At 42.0% G+C, this 18,896-nt stretch overlaps 1 protein-coding gene across 2 annotated transcripts in view; it reads left to right on the plus strand.

Moving 5' to 3' along the window:
* The window catches only part of NYAP2 (neuronal tyrosine-phosphorylated phosphoinositide-3-kinase adaptor 2), a 144,712-nt gene that overhangs the window by 67,991 nt on the left and 57,825 nt on the right, over window positions 1-18,896 (plus strand). The window lies entirely within an intron of this gene.

Raw genomic sequence — 18,896 nt, forward strand, 5'->3', positions numbered from 1 at the left:
CAGTGTGACTAAATGCCTTCATGTAATATTGAGAATCTCTATGATACTTCATGTATGATGTGTATTATATGCATTCTGCTGGTTTATGTGTAGTGCAGAAATGGGCACTTTTAGACTGTCATGAAGAAGTTCCTGGAGATTTTGAATTTACAGAACCCTTTAACCATACCGTTGTTTTCGTGTGTTCACAATATCTCCCCTGTTTGTATGTGTCTCTTTGGATGCATAGGCTGGATTTCTAAAATGCTTTGCTGTCACCAGGAGAGGCTTTGTTATCACATGTGCACTCCAAGGTAACATCTCTATTTTGATGAAAAAATTTTTGCAGTCATCACCTGGCTGGCACAGGAAAGTTAATATATAAACTGTGGTCATCTAAAGATGAACAGAACCAGATGAAAGTCAAAGTTCATTATCTGCAGTATTGATTTGATACAAATATTAAACCAGCTTTGTCCCAGAATATGAAATTATTACTGTTGCTCCACAATAAATTTCCAGCAAATTTAGTTCTGAAATTGTGTCTAGCTCAAAGAAAGCTGATAAGCTCTGATTCCACCAGTCTGTTTTTTATGTGCAAGTGGTTAAATTTTTCCATATCCAGTTGGTCTCCTTCTAGTAGCAGTCTTTGAATTCAAGAAATTGTAAAACTGTATCTTTCCAACTTCGGGTGAGATAGCCCATAGGATACAATATTCGTGTTGTCCTAGGGAGGTCTTTGGGAGCTCAAGTCCAAGAACACCCACACTGAACTTTCAGTCACTGTTGTCCGTATTGTACCCAAATATTTGTATATGCATGTGTCTCGCACATTTGCATGTACAGGTGGTATTTGCAGGCTGAATGGCTACAGCATTTTCCAGGAACTATGGAAAACAATAATGAAAAACCCCACTGTTTCTCCATCAACTACTGTGGAATCTCTACAAAAGAGTTGTCATAAAACTGTTCCCAGCTCATTTTTTTTTATGGCAATGCAGAATAATTCAGCATATAATATCTATTGTCTGACCCAGTGGCTACTTTGAGAAGGAATTTGCTGCATTTCTTAGGCAACCAAGGACAGCCTCACCACTTGTTTTTATTAAACATATTTGCTTTTTGCTTTTTGATAATGATCCAGTTTATACAAATAAAAGCAGTTACTGATGTTAAATTTTAGCCTATTGCTGATCATGGTAAAGTCCAAATACTGAATCCATCCCATCATAATAACTACCATAACATTAGATTACATTTTGAATATGAGTCTGACTTTACTGCAGAAATAAGTGGCAGAAGAAATTTGGTCATGAGCTTGAAAGACCTTTTCCTCCTGAAGCACAAATAGCATCATTAACAGCCACACCAGCTCTGTAGACTTTTCCTATAAGTGCTCTTCCTTCTGAATTTGTGGGAGTGTGAGAATCTCCTCTGAAGTTGCCATGACATGTATTAAGCCTGTCTCATTGTGCAGCTGTGTGTTAACACTCTGGGTTGTGTGTTTCGCCCCAGTCTACCTAGACTCGCCCGGAAAGAACAATCTCTGGCCTGAAGGCCTCATTGTCCTTGACTTTAATTTTTGTTGCTGTGTTTCTACACTTGTGTCCCTTCTTATGTTTCAATATTCCTTTTTTACTATTCCAGCTTCCTCTGATACACATCCACTGAACGCCTTCCACCCAATGCATTTCTTCTCCATGACAGATTTCTAGAGTTGTTTTTAGAAACGTGGGCTGTCTTTCTGCAGAGTTTTCAAACTCTTGTAGGAACAGCAAAGAAATGTAACTGTGCCCTGTACATCACACTTTGGAAGTGAGAAGTGAACTGAAAAGGGTAATTTTAAATAACATTTCAGGTTGGAAGGCATATCTAATCTCGATCCTGAGAGGCTCTTTATTGAGAAAATGCAGGAGTTTAATTAATTGATGTGCTTTAGGTGCCCAATCTTACAGAAAATGGAATTAATAAAACTGCACAATTGGTGAATGTAACCAGCCTCAAGCAGTGTTTTTTGATATGATCACTGCATGTCCACAAGAAAGGTTTACAGACCTACTTCAGTGCAAACATAAATGAAGAGGATAAGTGAATTGCATTTTGAAAGCTAACTTTTTGTTGAAATTTTGTTTAGTAATATGGATGATGACTACAGTCTATAAATATATGCATGTAAAATATATTATGTAATTTAATTTACATAAACATAATATACACATTTATGTATAACAAAAATGCAAGTTGTGTGTGCTTGCATGTACACACAAACATGCACCCAAATGAGAATTAAAACTCAGAGCAGTGTTTTCAAAATGCTGCTCATGGCTGTAATTCTGCTCCTGCCAGAGCCCACGGGAAGTTTACGTCTGATATGTGAAATGCTTGCAGGAATTCCCACCTCTCAAACCCACCGAATTTCTTCAGCGTCTTACTTCTGAGTGTCATGTGTGGAAGGATACCCGTCTTGCTGGTTTCCAAGCCCATGCAGTGGAAGCCTCTGTCAGTTGCTCAGCAATCTCTAAAGGTGACCAACTTGTAAGGAAAATTTTCCTCTGGAGAAAAGCAATTACAGTAACTGTAACTGGGGTTGCAGTCCAGCTGGTCTCTCTCATAAATCTCATTTTCTTTCAGCTAGACTGGTGACTCTGCATTGTAAACTTGAACTTTTGCTGCTCTCACTAAACAGAACATGGATTAAAGGGATTTAGGACTTCTGCTGTTTTTGCATGGTGCTGGTTTCCTTTTATTTCTTACCTTAGCTAATAATGTATTTAACCTGAACTTTGAAACAGTGTCCTCTGCAGTAACCATGTCATGTCCTTCCTTATAGCCAGATCTTATTCCCGCATCTTTTCATCTGTGCCTACTAAAGGAAGAAATAACACTAATGAGCCCTATTCAGACCTAACAAGCCTGAAGGGGCTGGCAGATGAGTTCTGGTGGGTATAGCTACGGGCAGTTTAAGATGCTACTGCTTCTGGGCTGTCTGCTTGGCCTCCTGCCAGATGTGACAGCCCAGTGCTGACGTAGCAGAATGTGGTATTTTAGGGATGTTTTTTGAGACATGAGTGCTGCTGCACCGCCCTGCTGCTGGGCAAGAGCTGTGGCAGGGGAGTGGGGTGGGCAGGGCTGTGCAGAAGTGACCCACAGCGAAGCCTGTCTGAGCCCCACACAGCGGGCAGGGGGCTCGTGGGGTGGCTCTTGCAATGGGCTCTCCCCCAGCGAGGGCCCCATGTTGCTGTGGTCCATGGTGCTGCTGCGATGCCAGGGTGTAGGTTGGAGAACCGGAAAAGGGCAGGCTGTGTGGCTGGGGCAGCGTGGGCCGTGCTGCCTCCGGAGGTCCAGCCTCTGAGGTGTCCTCCCAGCGCATGGGCTCCTCCGCTGGGCACTCAGCTGGAGCCCCATGTGTCACAGTGCCTGAGAGGCCTGAGTGCCTGCATGTTGTCCACTGTGTGTGTTCCAGCTCATTTTCCTTTCCTACAGCCTGCTCTGCATTTTAAGCATAGCATGTTGACCCGTGAAAAGCTGCAGCTAGTGTTCATGTGAGATATACAGGTATGATGCAAGCCAGTATTCAGCCATCTGTAAAGCAGTGTCTGTTTTCCTCCACATACCTTAATCTGATTCTTGATCTCAGTGCTTCATTACCCATCATTTTTTGTACACTGCAATGTAACTCTTGCAGACTGTGAGGCTTTGACAGGGCTTATAATCGTGAAACTGTGCGCACTGGGAGAAGGCAGCTCTGGCAATAATGGAAGGAAAAGTCAAAGCCTGCATCAGAAGGTGCGTGCCCTGTTGTCAGTAGAGTGAGGTGGAGTTGGCTTTTAACTACTATACATGACTCCAGAGAATTGCCCTGCATGTCCAGGTGGCACAGGGCTGCAGACGGTGCCTTCAGCAGTGCCAGAGGAGTGCAAATCTACCAGAAACCCAGCACTTCTTTCCCTTTGTTCAGCCCTGTATCTCAGCAGCCTCCTTGCTGCTGCAGTGGTTAAAAGGCTGGAGGGCAGCCGTGGCCTGCCTTTGCTGTGGGACTCTGCCCAGCAGCACCTCTGCTCATGCAAGGGCAGCTGTGTTTGGCCCCTTTGGCTGCTGAAGCAGCTCGTTCCCAGTGACCCGCACTGTAGCAGGAAGGACGTGGCAAAGATTTCAGTCTAATCTCCAGCATTTAATAGCTTAGAGATTTTCAAAGGCATTGCTTTTGGGGGTGGTGGTGGTAGTTTTTCGGTGTTTGGGGGTTTGATTTTCTTTTGTTGAGATTTCAGTTTGTCGCTCCCTGCAGTGAGTTTTCAGATTGCAGCTCTCAGAGCTGGGTTACTTTCCTGTGTGTACCATCTCCTTCATCTTTTCAGGTCTGTTTTCTGGTCCCTCAGATAAGGGAGGGAGGAAGGAATTAAACCAGCAGTTCTTATAGCTGTTATAATAGCTTTCTGCGCAGAACAATGAACACAATGTGATTTTTGGAGGGATTTATAAACAAGTTTAGAAGCCACAGAGGGAGTATGTTCTTACCCTCAAGGCACATATGCATACTCATTAACGTTAATGGAAGTTGCAAGCATTGAACAGAAAATAGACTATGCAGTGGTAAAAGACGTGAAGATCTAGTTACCCGCTTGGGAATTGCATTGTGCCCAAGACTTGGCAGTTGGTACTTCGGCTATATTGTGCTAGTCTATCCTGTGTACTTAGTGTCTTTTTTTTTTTTTTTTTAATTATCAAAGTTGCTTTATACATTCCTCATCTCTCTTTTCACATTAGGATGTTGCTCATTTGCTGAGAGACACTGCACCTGTGGAAACAAGCACAAAATTAAATGTGCAGCCCCCCTGCAGTACAGATATCTCTCCACTCTCTAGGGTGATGGAAACTGTGATGTTCTTGATAACGGAAAAGCCTTAACAACGCGAGTTCAGGGAGTGTTGTGTTGATTTACCAGGTTGGCTGAAAATGCAGCCAGTCCAGGAGGAGGCTGCCTGCCCTAAACTGAGTCTAGTAAGCCCTGCAGAATGCCTGTGATTCCCGATGAGCAAGTGGGGGGTTCTGCATTGTGTGCCCCAGCACTCCAGGTCTGAGGAGAGTTCATAAGCCTGGTTACATACCCAGGCTCAAACCATGCTTATAAGTTCATACCATTCTGCTCTGGAATTAGCAAACCATCTAGGACCTCAAAGCAGTGTTGGGTATGATGCAGACATGCTGAGTAGGAGACTTTCTCCAGGTTGCTGCCACCCTGAGGTCCACTGACTATATAGGGTCACTGTAGTCCCTGGACATGTCAACAAGGCAAGGAAACATCAGTCACTTTTTCGTGCAGCCAGCTGGGATCTAGGAAAGCGTATTAGCACAGGTTTCATATTCTATGAAAGTCGCTTGGCTACTTTTAGTGCCAACCCAGCCCTGGAAGTACTTCAGCTGTGCTCTTGAGGTGTCTGAATCAATAGTCTTCATCAGAAAGACCACAATGAAGAGAGAGTCTCTGAAGAAAGCTGTCATGTGGGTGCTCTTGTCCACTGGGTGGTTAGTTTGCAACCTTGATGGACAGCCCCCATGTAACTGGAAGATTATAGTGTCAATAAATCCATTTATTATCATTAGGTCATTGTATGTCAAGTCTTGGAATACTGCTAGAAAAAACTGTAAGTCGTATTTGTGACTGGTTTTCATTTTTTATTTTGTTTATACCTCAAGGAACCATAATACTGGGTCTTCTCAGCATTTCCACCTGTGAGATGAAAAACTACTAAACACTAGATTCTTGTGTTATTTTGCATCTCTGAACAGCTCTGAAATCAGGGCTCGGAGAGGAAGGGAGGGGAAATCCAGGTAGTTCTCTTGCCTCATTTTGACAGCCCTTCAGAATTTGTTAAGTAAAATGAAATGCCCGTGAAACTACAAAAATAACAATTTTTGAATACTCGGATTACACTTCTGTTTTCCATAATATCTTTGGCATTATCTGTTAAAGACATTGGACAAATGAATAAGGGCTTGAGGGATCAGACTGAAATCCTAAAGTCCCTGTTTACTCTCAGAGCTGGTGTGTGATAATAGAGATGTCTGGCAAAACTCATCTGGAATTAAAGGAAACAACACAAAACAGCTGCACTTTTTATTCCATAGCAAATACATTGCATTTTCACCTCTTAATCTTACCTTATTACTGGTGCCTTAACTCTGTTTTCCCTTAAACAACCAAATGAGACAAATTGTTATGGAGTGAAGCATGACTGAGCTCTCAAAGCATTTCCTGCCAAGAGGTTGATACTGGGGCAGGGGCAAGCACCCTACACTCGTATTGGCTTTACTGGAAATGCAGAGCGCTTAGCAGAATCACATCCCAAGAGATTTTAGTCTGGCTCCAGGTGAGATCCTGTCATGTCTATCTTCTGTTTCACTGGTAATTTTTTTCTGATGCCTATTTGAATATAGTAGTCTTGGTTAGTGCACTGGTTTGCTGCTTTCATCTCTTCCACTTGGCTTAATGCTGGATGACATCAAGCAACATATGCCTGACATGCTACAACGGTGTTTGGCACTTAATGCTTTTCAGTTCATACGCGTGCAAACAGGCCTGTGTTGGGATAACATGTACAGCAGTGACAGCACAACAGAGCACAGCTTCCTTTTTGCAATGCCATCAACTTGCCTAGAGGTCACAGTGTACCAGCCTGGGCTTCTCATAGAGGCACAAGGGGAAAATATCAAACACACACAAATTTTTGTGCTTGTTTTAGTGGCCATAGCTTTGAACTGCCGGCATGTCAAACAAGAAGCATGTCCCTCAAAGTCCAGTGTGATTTGCAGCTGACTGCTGGTTCAGGGTTGGGGGGAAGGCTTAGATGAGGGAAGTAAAAAGCTGGAGCATGGTGTACTTGACAACATCAAGAGGCAGAGCTTAATTTCCATTTCCAGTGCAGTGGTACAGCATTTGCCATGGTTTCCATCATTTCTCTGAGATAGTAATTTAGAATTCTCTGCCTTCAGATTCACAACCAGCTTGCATGTAGCAACTGAATAATTCTAGCTCCCCTTATGCTTAGTAGTAAAATAAAACCAGTACTGCAAATACAGGACTCTCTGAGCCTAAGCATGCCTCGAAAAACTCAACTCAGTGTTGGGAGCACTACAGCCTTTGGGTTGTTGGCCCTAACAGTCCTTTGCAGGATCAAGAAGATTCTTGGCATTTTCCCCTCCATTCATGACTGCAAAGGGAGCTGTGTCCTATTTCATCTTGGTAGAATACCAAAGTATGTCTTGCCTATAAATCTTGCTTTAGAATCAGCATGATAATGCTGTAAGTCTCCTCAGCTGGGAAGGTTTTAATGGGGTTAGATTTTTGCTTGTGAGAATGGAAGTCTCTTAATACTTGGATTTTGGTGAATAAGATGGTAAGTAACCTTTTGATTAAAAGAAAAAAAAAACCCACCCACAACTAAAAAAAAGATGCAAATGGGCACCAAGCACAAACTTGAAGCTATACCACTAGTGTGGACTCCAAAATTTGATAATATATATAGCCTCTTTATTTTCTTAAATATGAGTATTTGCAAACAAAAGTATGGAATCTGAAGGTATTCCATGGTTCTGAATTATTTGATATTTTCTGTTAAAGATGAGATAGTTTTTACACATGTTGTGGATAAATATCTGCAGTGACTAACTGCCATAAGATCCCAGTCCTGCAAATATGTGCTTGCGTATGAGTAAGTGTTATGCCACATAGAGACTTCTGTAAATAATGCTAACCATCTCCCAGTGGTGTAAGTGGAGGAACAGGGCTCTTCACAGCTCTGTCACTGGCTCAGATGACCTTGAGCATTTCACTTGGCTCTCAGTGTCACAGATTCCTCCTTTGTAATAGAGATAGTGACGAGGGCTTTGTTTTGTGAGGTAGTCTGCAATCAACTTATGGTTAGAATATTTCTGCTTACAGTCAAAAGCTGGGCTGAAGGGACGTGTATGAGTGCTTTTGTGAGCAGTACTGTAGAAAGAGCCTTTTGAGTGGAGAAGGGAACATCTGAAAAAGACTGTCCTTTCTCAGTGTGAAATTCCACATATCTGGCAGGGTTTCATTTCTGAACTCTGGGCAATCACTGTGGAAACAAGGACTTCAAGCAGCTTCTCAGCATAGGAACTGCGCAAGTCGTCTTTCCCAACCTCCTGTTGGTATCACTGATGCTGCAATGCATGAATAAGGATGGCAAAATATGGGCTGTGATTATGTCCCAGCTCTGTGAAATGCTGAATGCCGTCAGTTTACAGCACGGACTGTCCCAGGAGGTGGGAGGTAACAGCCCCCCTCAGAGCTTAAGCTGTCCTGTGCTGCTGTGCCTCAGTGATATCGATGAATTCCTACAAAGAGCTTTGCCTCTGAGCAACTGCTAAACGAAGCAGGCTGTAAATGCTGGGTTATAGCAGTAGCTTCTGTTTTCCCGTGGTGGTGCAACTGCTCAAAGTGTGGGTGCGTCCCTATGTCCCAGTGACAGCAGGAGTAGATGTTAATTCAGTCTTCATGGGGAACTTCAACAGCTGCAAGATAGGACAAAAAGAAACAATTCTTGTAATGAACAGTTGCTTGGCAAAGGAACGGATAAGGTATGTTACCTGAGAAAGCTGGCTGGGATAACAATTTCAGCAGACATTGGGTTTTCAGTGGCAAAACCAGCACTGGCTTGTCCCTACTCCCAAACCATTGTGTTCTGCGCTTAGCTGGACCATGAGGGCTGGCCTAGGGGCTGTTGTGTAAGGTTGGATGGGTCCAAATAGTAAGTAAATGGGAAGGAGAAGGGAAAAATGGAAAGGAAGGAGAAAAAGGGGAAGAGGAGGGGACTGCTGTGTGTGCGTGCACAACTAACACCGCATGGAAGAGACAAGGGGAAATAATAACACAGTTCATTCACGTAAAGACCTTTTGGGAGTACATGAGGATCTTGGCTTCCAGTCATACTCTGATAGTTGATGCCTGCTTCTTCCCTTAAATATTGGCTAAGATCTTTTAGCCTGTGATGTTGCTCTTGCTTTAATTGCCTTTTATTTACCTCAGCATTCCAAATATTTTTCACAGAGAGGTTCACTTTTCCTCATTGTTCCTCATTCTATCTTCTGCTTCTTGGGTTTTTTTTCCCCTGTTTTTGCAGGGTGCTAGTTTTTAATCAAGTGTCTTTCCTGTTCTCACTAGTTCTGCCTGTGAGTGGAACTGAACAGGTTCTGCCATCGTGGATGGGGTAGGAACAGCTTCTGGCAGCAATTCCTCTGTTCCTTTTTGTGCCCCATCTTTGTCTTTTCATCCTATGTCATACTTTCCAGGTGGCACAATGGGGTTAAGCCTGACATTTGAAAGAGGAGAGAGGTCTCCCAAAGCTTGTCTGGAACTGTTTACAACACTGTCAAACTGGTACTGTGCAGTGCAGCCATACCACATGAATTTATGGTCACTAGGCCCGGCTGCATGACCCTTACAGATCAACACTATTATAGGGCTCTACTAGTTTCACTAGATCACTCTGCAAATAAATGCAACATGAAATAATAGATGCCAGGCACACAGAGAAGCTCTGAGTGGGAGGCATAACTGATAACATGTGGCTTGTCTGTAATTTTGTCAACACCTTATTTAGAGTTGAGGAGGAGAGAGGAGTCACCTCTATGGAGACGGAAGTAAAATGAATAGCTGTGAGGCTCTTTTCCTAAAGCCGAGTACACTGAGTATTTCGGTAATGCTCAGCCTCCGACCTCAGTGGTGTTACATCCCCAGCCACTGCTGCCTGCCTGTGAGCTGCTCTAACAATGCTCTGTCCACTTCAGCTATGATCATATTCACCCGAAAGACACTCGGTGACAACCTGCAGGAAATGCTTCTGCAGGGTCACCTTGTGTCCTTTTGATAGAGGCAAGAGTGCCCCTTTAGATGAACTCTTGTTGTTTGAGGCTTATTTGCTTTCTCCATGCTCCTGCAGTGCTGACTCACATGACCCTGCGATCAAGGTTGTGTTTTGTTTTGAAATGTGAGCACCATGGCGGCAGGGCCTGCCGGATGTGTCATTCAGCTGCAGCGGAGGCTTTTTATACATCCCCCTCAAGAAAACAATTGTACAAAGCCCACAGAATTTCTGGAGAAGGTGAGGTTGGTGAAATCTGTGGGTTCCTTGTCACTGGTGGGAGACGCTGAGGAAGCAGCGCAGCATTTGTGGGGTTGTCATGGCTGTGGAATAGTTGGACACAATACATTTCATGTTGGAGTCCCCAAGAGGTCAGTATTCTGCACAGTATCACCTCAGTAGGTCTGCCAGCTTGATTTAATGGACTGCAATTATTTTAGAAGGTCAGCAAACAGATTGCTGCTTATGTAAGCAAATAATGGATTTGACCTACTTATTGTATCTGTAAGTAGAAGATAGGTGTTACACTGGATCTAAAAAATGAAGAGTCTCATACCTCTGGACAAAGTATTGAAGTCTTTGAATATAGTCACCCTAGTGCTCTGGACAGGATGTTTGTGAAACCAAGCAACAGCTAAACCAAGTGAGCAAATACAGATTATCATCCTAGATAAATGAAGCAGGTGAGCTAAACTTAATGAAACAGTAAGCATTTGTTCTTTCTCTAGATTGATTTCCTTCTTTCCCATTTTTCCTGTAAAACATTTTAGAGTCCATTATTTGGGTGCCGGAACTGGATTTAGAAATCACCCAGAGCCAGGAACTCTTGCCAGAGAGTCTTTCATTCAGTGTCTATGACTGAGTCAGAACTCCTCTCTACTGTACCTTCTTCAAGAAGTTCATGAAAGTCCAGCAAGTGATTTCCCACATCATCTCCCTCAGCTATGATAGCTAGGAATCAACAGCAGTGCTGTTCCTGTGAAGCCAGGAGTTCAGACTGGAGTATGGCTTTGTTTACATGACCATTGCCAAAGGGTATCACAGAGGCCCTCAGTGCCCTTTGGGCAGCAGATAACATGTGGATAAGCAGCTCAGCCCTCAAAGGCTTACTGGTATCATAGAGGTGTCCACTACATACCAAGCTCATATGACGTAGGTGTCTAAGGCACATGTCAGTGGGACTTCGCTCTCCACACATACCCAGAAGCATCCCTTTCTGAGCAGATCTTTTCTTTCTGCATGTCAACAGAAATGCTGCTGCACTTGCAGTCTTCAGGCAGCACAGCCTGTAGAAACTCCGTCAGACAAAATGCAGAGCCTCATCGTCTTCTGTGTGATATCTGGGGAATGCAAGATAGGTAGCTACAGAGAGGGAGAGGGGGCTGCTAGCGCAGGGTGACAGCTGTGTGAGAACTGGGCTCCGACAGCTGCATCGAAACGAAGATACTGGATGGGGGGCGGCGGGGGCTGAAGTTGCCCATCGTTCTCAGCGTGAAATGCAGTCAGTTTGTGGGTAGCTGTAAGAATAGAGTGATAACAGTTAATTTACTGTAAAACAGCAAAAGCTGTTCAGGTTTCATCTCCAAGGTGACAGTCAAGATACTATAAATGTTGCTTTAAAACTGAAGGGCTTTACTCATGTTACCGACCTGTGGCTGTTTTTTCCATACTCTGTTGTGGCCGTGTTTAACTCTTCAGTGCTCCAACTCTATAGGGGTTCGCACAGCAGAGCACAAGAGCCACCAGCAAACAAGCACATTCGCTTTGTAAATTAATTCCTCTGCAAGCATGATTCAGTAGTTCTATTTGCACACGCTTCATGTAATTCATCTAATGATGCCTGCAATTGATAAATTCCCGTGCCAATTGCCTTTCTACATCTAGAATTCCTTCAGATTATATACAGTCACAGAATTTTTTATTGCTACTGTTGCACCTGCTGCAAAATCTGTTTCGCATATGCAGATTGCAGGCTATCTGAAACAGAACAAACCAGCTCTTCAGCAGCAGTGTCGGCCGCATGTGTGGGCAGTGTGAGGATCCTTCACTTAGATTCCCAGTTCCCCAGTAATCCTCCCTCCTCAGAGCCTGCTTCCACTGGAACTGCTGTAACTGTGTAATGCCATAGATCCTGGCCCCAAGTGTCTGGGCATATTAGTTCAAGGATATTTTTCTAAAAGGACACTCAGAAATCATTGCAACCTAAAATAAGTTACTGTGAGATTTTTTGTTTGCCTCCACTTGCACTCAGTTCATCAGTTTTGCTGTAAAAGGAGAATGATTCAAATTGACTCTTCTTTTCTTACTTATCCAAAAACCTTGCTTTTTCTGCTTTTCCACGGCTGTGCCGACTGACAATAACTTTTGGCTTCAGTGAATAGTACAGAAAGGCTTGATTGCAAATGATTTGTAATTATTTCTCAAACACTCTCTTTTTTTCTTTGCCTATTCAATGTTATCTGGAAAAATCAGGGACATCAATTACTCATTGTTTAAAAGAACTAGGATGTGAAGTTAAAAATATATGAAAGCACAAAGATGGGCATTCACAAGGAGACTTAGTAATTTTCTTAAAACTTTTGGAGACCTTTTCACTGTTGAAGAGGGTAATAAGCAGAGCTCAGTGTGTCAGGTGGATGCACAGAGAAGTGGAGGGCTATGGAGGAGAAAACCTGGCAGTCAGTCTGCTCCGGCGCATGGCGGTTTGGGGAGGGACTCCTTTCAGCATGCTGATACTCCAGAGCTTCTGAGATGTCGTGGCACCTCTGGGTCTGCCCTTGTCTTGGTAATGCAGAGCGAAGGACCTGCAGCCCATGCCGTGCTGGGAGGAGGCTCTGGCAGCAGGGCAGTCAATGCAGTAGGCTGGCTTTTGTGAATCCCAGGCAGGTGTGGTTACCTTGGCATACACAGTGTATAAGGAGCCGTGGTGTTGGGGCTGAGAATTCGGTTTTGTGGACCAGACACACAGCCCTGAGCTGAATCTGGCAGCAGCATGTCTTCAACCATTGTGCCTGTCAGTTGCAGTAGTTGTATTGCTGGGTTAATGCAGAACTGAATTGAACTGCAGGGCCCGATTCTGCTTTCTGTTATACTGATGTTTAATTCTGGAATATCACTACTAAATCCACTATGTTTCCACCACTTTGAATTAGAGCAGAAATCAATTAAATTAAAAGCTGAAAGAAGTTGTAGCTAAAATAAAAGGGCCTGAATACTTTTGAAGAAGTCTCCTTAATCATAGCTTTGAGACATTCAGTGTTATTTTACGATGCTGTCTTTTAGTCTTTTCCTTTTCAGTATAGTTTTGTCCTCTTTAAATGCCCAGATAATTTCCAGTAAGAGCTAATAGATTCAGGAGGGGGAAGAAATATGTACTGCATGAAATCATTGTGTTGAAACCACCCCTTGCTTGCAAAGCTGTTTGAATAAATCACATGGTTCTTTTATTCCTTCCATGTTCTTTCCCTCTTTGCTTTTTCCTGCTAGCATCTTTTAGAAAGGAAAAGGTAACCTGCAGGGAAAGGACTTGCGTCCATAAGGACAATGTTATTTTGAAAGCCACTTTTTTCTCATGACAGAGATATGTTCTCTGATGTTACTTCAACCTAGTGATGATGTTCCTACAGTCATTTGCGAAGATGCATCTTTATGGGTATATTTTGTGGCTCTTCACCATGCAGGAACATTTGCCTTCAGAAATACCATGGAGAAGAAAAGACGCATGTTGAAAACTGCATGTCTCCGATATATACATTTACATTTGCTTTTGTTTTCTACTGTTGCTTTCTAATGACGGGAACCACCGTGCGAGGATTGATATAAACAAATAAATCAAAATAAAAATCTTGCATAAGATACTTCAGAGCCTGAACTGGCAACAGATAGGTGGTGAAAAGTGGCATTAAGGGGTAAATGACAAGTGGGGCCCTGTGGCCTATGACAAAGAGATGAATTAAACTCAGGTCTCCTCAGTGCCAATCTTTTGCACAGTTCAGAGGACTGTGGTTTTTTAAATTCAGTTTCACTAAGAATATTCAAACTTCATCTACAGAGGTAATGATATCCAACGCAGTATAAGCACTGGTGCACAAATGGACTTAAGATCATGTGCAACTTTGAACAAACAGTTCATTTCGTTAAAGCCAGTGGGGTTACTCATAGTCTTGAAATCACTTCTATATGTATAGGTTTTGTGCTGCCCTAGAGCTGTATTTTCTCTGTTGAATTATGTGATGTAAATCAGAATCTGTGCATCTTTGATTCAGTATCCAGCACGTTCAGGGTTTAATTAAAGAAATTCTATTTCCTTTCACTCCCGGAGGCTCTTTTTGATAGAGGTACCCCTCAAAATACAGCAAGATTAATTTCTACTGCACTTCAAGTAATATTTTTAAGAATTTTAAAAATTTTTAGGCCCCAAATCATTCCTTCATTTAGAAGGAAATGGAATGCTATAGCCTCTTGTAGAAATTGAAAGGGAGGAATTTTCCTGTTACATGTATTTTTAGTCAGTTTGTTATGGTGAACAGCACAATAAATCGGCTTGGTCTCTGAACTGCAAAAGATGGTACTCCCAAAGGACAACAGAAAATGACAAAATTCATTTTAGTTTTAGATGTTTTTCGCTCATTCCTTATACAGTGAGCTAATAATAAAAACCAATGTGAATGTGATAACACATTTTCATATTTCAGTCTCTCCTTAAGGAGTAAAATAATACTTCAGAAGCATAAGATGACCAGAAGCATTCTGTACTTGCAAAATTAACTATGAAAGGCAGATTATCTGGGCATGTCTGAAAGCTATGCATAACCTTTGCGCTACAAATATCTAATTTCAAAAATGTCATATTCTGCTTATTCAGTAGGGCTTCCATAACGCTATTTTAAGCACTGTGATTCTTGCTTCTAGATGAGAACTGAAATTATTACAGCCTGTATATTTTGTTTCACTTGCAGTTTATTAGAGCTAGATAATTGCTTGGTAGTAGGATGCTATTAAACACGGAGAGTTCCTGCCCAAGCAGTGTGAACTCTGTGAAGCTGTTTTGTCTGCAAGGGTCATCGTGCCTCCAGTTTAGCAACTGTGGCAGTTTGTGTGGTTCTGATGCAAAAAAGGAGCAGCTCATATGGCACCCCGAGCTCCAGCAGCCTCCACAGCTGGGGCAGATCCTGTGAGGGCAGAGGACCATGTTGCAGTTGCTGAGCTGTCTTCTTCTGATCACCTCCGATCTGCTTGAACTCCTCACAGACCTGGTGGTCTCTTGCATTTGTGTGTGTGTGTAATAGAGGAACTCACCAGAGCTTTGTGGTGATCTTTGATGTGTCCGTTTAAGGGCACTTGCACCTGGCAGGGAGAGAAATAGTCCTCGCTTTCCTTTCCTCCATTTAGCTTTGGATTGGGCCCTGTGTGCTCTGACGTATGAGTGGCAGAGTCTCAAGGCAAGTTACTGACGACAGTTGCACCGAGGACATAGTAGTCCATGTTGAAAAGCGCTTAATTACTCCATGTTTAGAACAGAAAACACAGTGCTATGTGTATCAGCAATGTGTCAGCATGGTTTGCTTTTCGTAGCAGTTTATGTTCCCAGCGGGCACCGAATGCTTTTTCTGCCTGATAAATGTCAAGTACTTAAAGCAATCTTGCCCATTCCTCTCTGGAGATTGCCAAATAATCTCCTTTCATTGGCTATGGGATCTTGCCAGGGCTTCTGCATCCATGCACATTTAGCCCTGCCAAATGTTGGTAACACAGGAACTGTACAAATACTCCGTTCCCTACATTGGCTTTGCACAGCTCTGGTTGCAGAATTCTATTTTTTTTCTCCGTTATTCTGGGCTGGAGCAGTTCATGATCCATATTCCATTATCGGGTGTGCCATAGAGTTCATCCCTTACTATGGAGCTGTGTTTCAGAGTAGAAATCTTTGTTAAATAAACATACTAAGCGTCTTGCATCATAGCCTTCTTAAAGCTAATTCAGTTTGCCTCCTGAATGCCCCACTGCAGCTGAGGGGAGTTCCCAGTATGTGATGAGCAGTTCCTGTGTTCTCAGTCATGACAAAAAGATTCCTTTGCTATTTGTCCTATCCATTTAGATGTGTATTTTCTCTAGGAAGTCTTATAGCACCAAATATTCCTAGTTCATGTAGCATAAAGGAGGTACCTCTACACCTTTATAAGATTTATGAAATATTTAAAGCATTTAATTTTAAGTTTGAGTATGAAATGTCCAGTTTCTCAAGAAGGGAAAAAGATTTCAGTAACACACCATCTCCTTGAAATAGATGCTTTACTAAAATAAAACTGTGGAAGAGGAAAAATGCTTTTAATAGAAAATTGAAAGTCAGTCTTTCACCTTGTCATGTTTTATTCTGTGTGTCATACAGCAAGACTGGGTCATTTGACCTTTTTGTTGATAATGTCACCAAGATATTTTAGGCTTACGCTACATATCATGAAATGGCAGATGAGAATGCCGAGTGTGTCACTGCGGTACTTGATTTCAACCCGTGCAAAAATACTTTACAAGACTAGATGGCAGAATGTCAATCATTTTTCCGTGATGTTTCTCATTTTGTTGTCTGAAATGTAATAACTTGGGAATGTTGTATATGCAAACCCCAACACCTAAGGACAGGTCTAGACCATGTGGCAGAACCTCATCAGTTGGATAAAAACTATGAAAATGGAAGGAGGGAAGAGGCAAAATGCTCTAAACCTAGCAATTTGTTTGAAAACACAGTAGTAAACCACTTTTATCTCTTTTTAGATAAAAATATCAGCTAGTACTAGCCTTGAATGACCTCCAGCACAAGAGCATTTTTTGATTACTTTGTCCATCATTGCTGTTGCTCCAGATAAAGAGATGGAAGAGTTGGGGAGTTGGGAGTTGGGAAGGGTTGTGAGACAGAACACATTCTCAGTGTGACACCCATGGCACAGGAGGTGTAGAAACCAGCAGAGGGAACAGGGGTCTGAGAAAGGCAGAGGAGTGAGAAACATTTGCATCTCGGGTATCCATTAGGCATGGTAGCATGATGCACAGCTAACTGAAGACTGCGAGAAGCCTCTGTACACAAAATACACAGTTTTCAAATGCAGCAAAGTCTGTAACTCTTTAGCCAGTCTAAAGTAGAGTTCGGGTCCTGGGCAACTTGTTCAGAAAACAATCAGGCAGATTGTGCCGGTCTCATTGACTGTCTCTTCGTTTTAATGACACCATTCTGAAGAAAATTGCTTTTGCCAGGGTTGTAAATTAGATTAGCAGAGGTGTGGAGAGTGGATTGAGATCAAGTTTATGCCAGTAGAATGTATATGAACATAATATACAAATATACTGACTAAATACAAATATACTGACTAAACAGAAAGGAAATGGCAATTTAGCTGGATGCACGGCAAGAAAAATCTGCTAGTATTGTCAAATACATCAGGAGTAATATTTTCTGCAAAGCTCAAATGATTCTGGCAGCCTACATCTCATTCCCAAAAGTCTATCCTAATACATTCAAGAAAATTAATTTGGTTTAATTAAAAAGACAAATTTAAGGTGCATTAGGATATATCCACATAGTGAAAAACTATCAAGCTTCCAAATACTCTTATCTGTGGTAGATTTTGCATGTCCCTAGCCTGCTGCAAAGTGGAACATGTTAATAGAAACCATCATGAAAGCATAATATAATTTTTGAGGTTGGTTATTTTTTTTAAAATCTGGCAAGATTTTTTTTCTTTTTGCTGTGTTGTACCTTAATTATACATTAAGCTTAAACAAATGCTGTCATTGAATAGTGGTCTCATTACTTCATACATGTGCACATGCATATGTTCACAGCTCCTTATTCCTAAACAAAACTGGAATCTTATTTAACATCTGCCTTTATTGCTATACCTTGTAAGAACTGAAGAGAGCTTATTTAGCATATCAAAGCAGAAGTTGGACATAGCGATAACGCTATGTTTGAATCCTCCTCTGTTAGTGACCAAATCATGTTAGTATGATGCTGTAATGCAGGCGTCTTCCCGCCCGGAGCCAGAGTCCTCACAGACTGTCAAAATACTGTCTTTCATCTGGCAGAGCAGTGCCTCGCTTCTGGCTTTAGTAATATATTTGAGGCTGTTTCTAAAACAGGGTTTTTGACTCCATGAGCACTGCCTGCTTGGTTTAAGATTAGAAATTTGCTGGCTGCTTTCTGATGGGTCAGCAGAAGGTGTCTGGAAATTTCTCTGAGTGCTGAGTCTGCAGTGGCAGATCTGTAGCAGTGAATTGCAAGGAACAGCACAGTTTGGTAAGACAGGAAAGCTAACATTTTAAACTGGCCTGTAGTTTAGGATGGTTTTTAAACCGGGAAATGTATCAATGAGGTATTAGGGCTTTTAATGCAAGAAATATTCACTCCATAGGAATATAAATTAGGTTTAGTATAAGTGGTAATTTGTTTCTGAATAAGTTGTTGAGTCCACTTCGGGTATAAACTGACTTCACCCAAACATTTAATATTAACCCCAACATTTAATGAGATATTTTATTAATGATTTATGCAAAGTGAATAAAACACAACTTCAATGAGCTCCTTTTTTGTTTAATTCATAAATCATAATTTCTAAGGAACCTTTGACCTCTCGTTTCAAACATATTTCATCATAATGTTTCGATTTATAATTTCAAAGACTAAATGGTCTATTGTTTCTAGAAGTAATCTGTTTGGGAAGGATCTGAATCTGTGAGGTACTTTGCTCCCCCCTGACTTCTCCAATGGATAGAGTCTAGATAAATGGTTGGGATTATACCAACAGCAAATTTTACAGTATTTGTATGTGAGAGTTTTCCTTCTCAGTCAGTGCTGAGAGAATTGTTGTGCTTTATGCAAGAAGTTACTATAAATAAAGAGGTCTTGATTCATCACTGTGTCACTGCAGATTTACGTCATTGTCATTCCAGTATGAATGTCCATAGGTTCTTCACTATTCTCTTGCAGCCATAAGGAGTTCATTTGGATACTTAGTTTTATGTCTTTGGCAACTCTTTGAG

The sequence above is a fragment of the Opisthocomus hoazin genome, chromosome 4 (genome assembly GCF_030867145.1).
Source record: "Opisthocomus hoazin isolate bOpiHoa1 chromosome 4, bOpiHoa1.hap1, whole genome shotgun sequence".
NCBI classification, from domain to species: Eukaryota; Metazoa; Chordata; class Aves; order Opisthocomiformes; family Opisthocomidae; genus Opisthocomus; species Opisthocomus hoazin.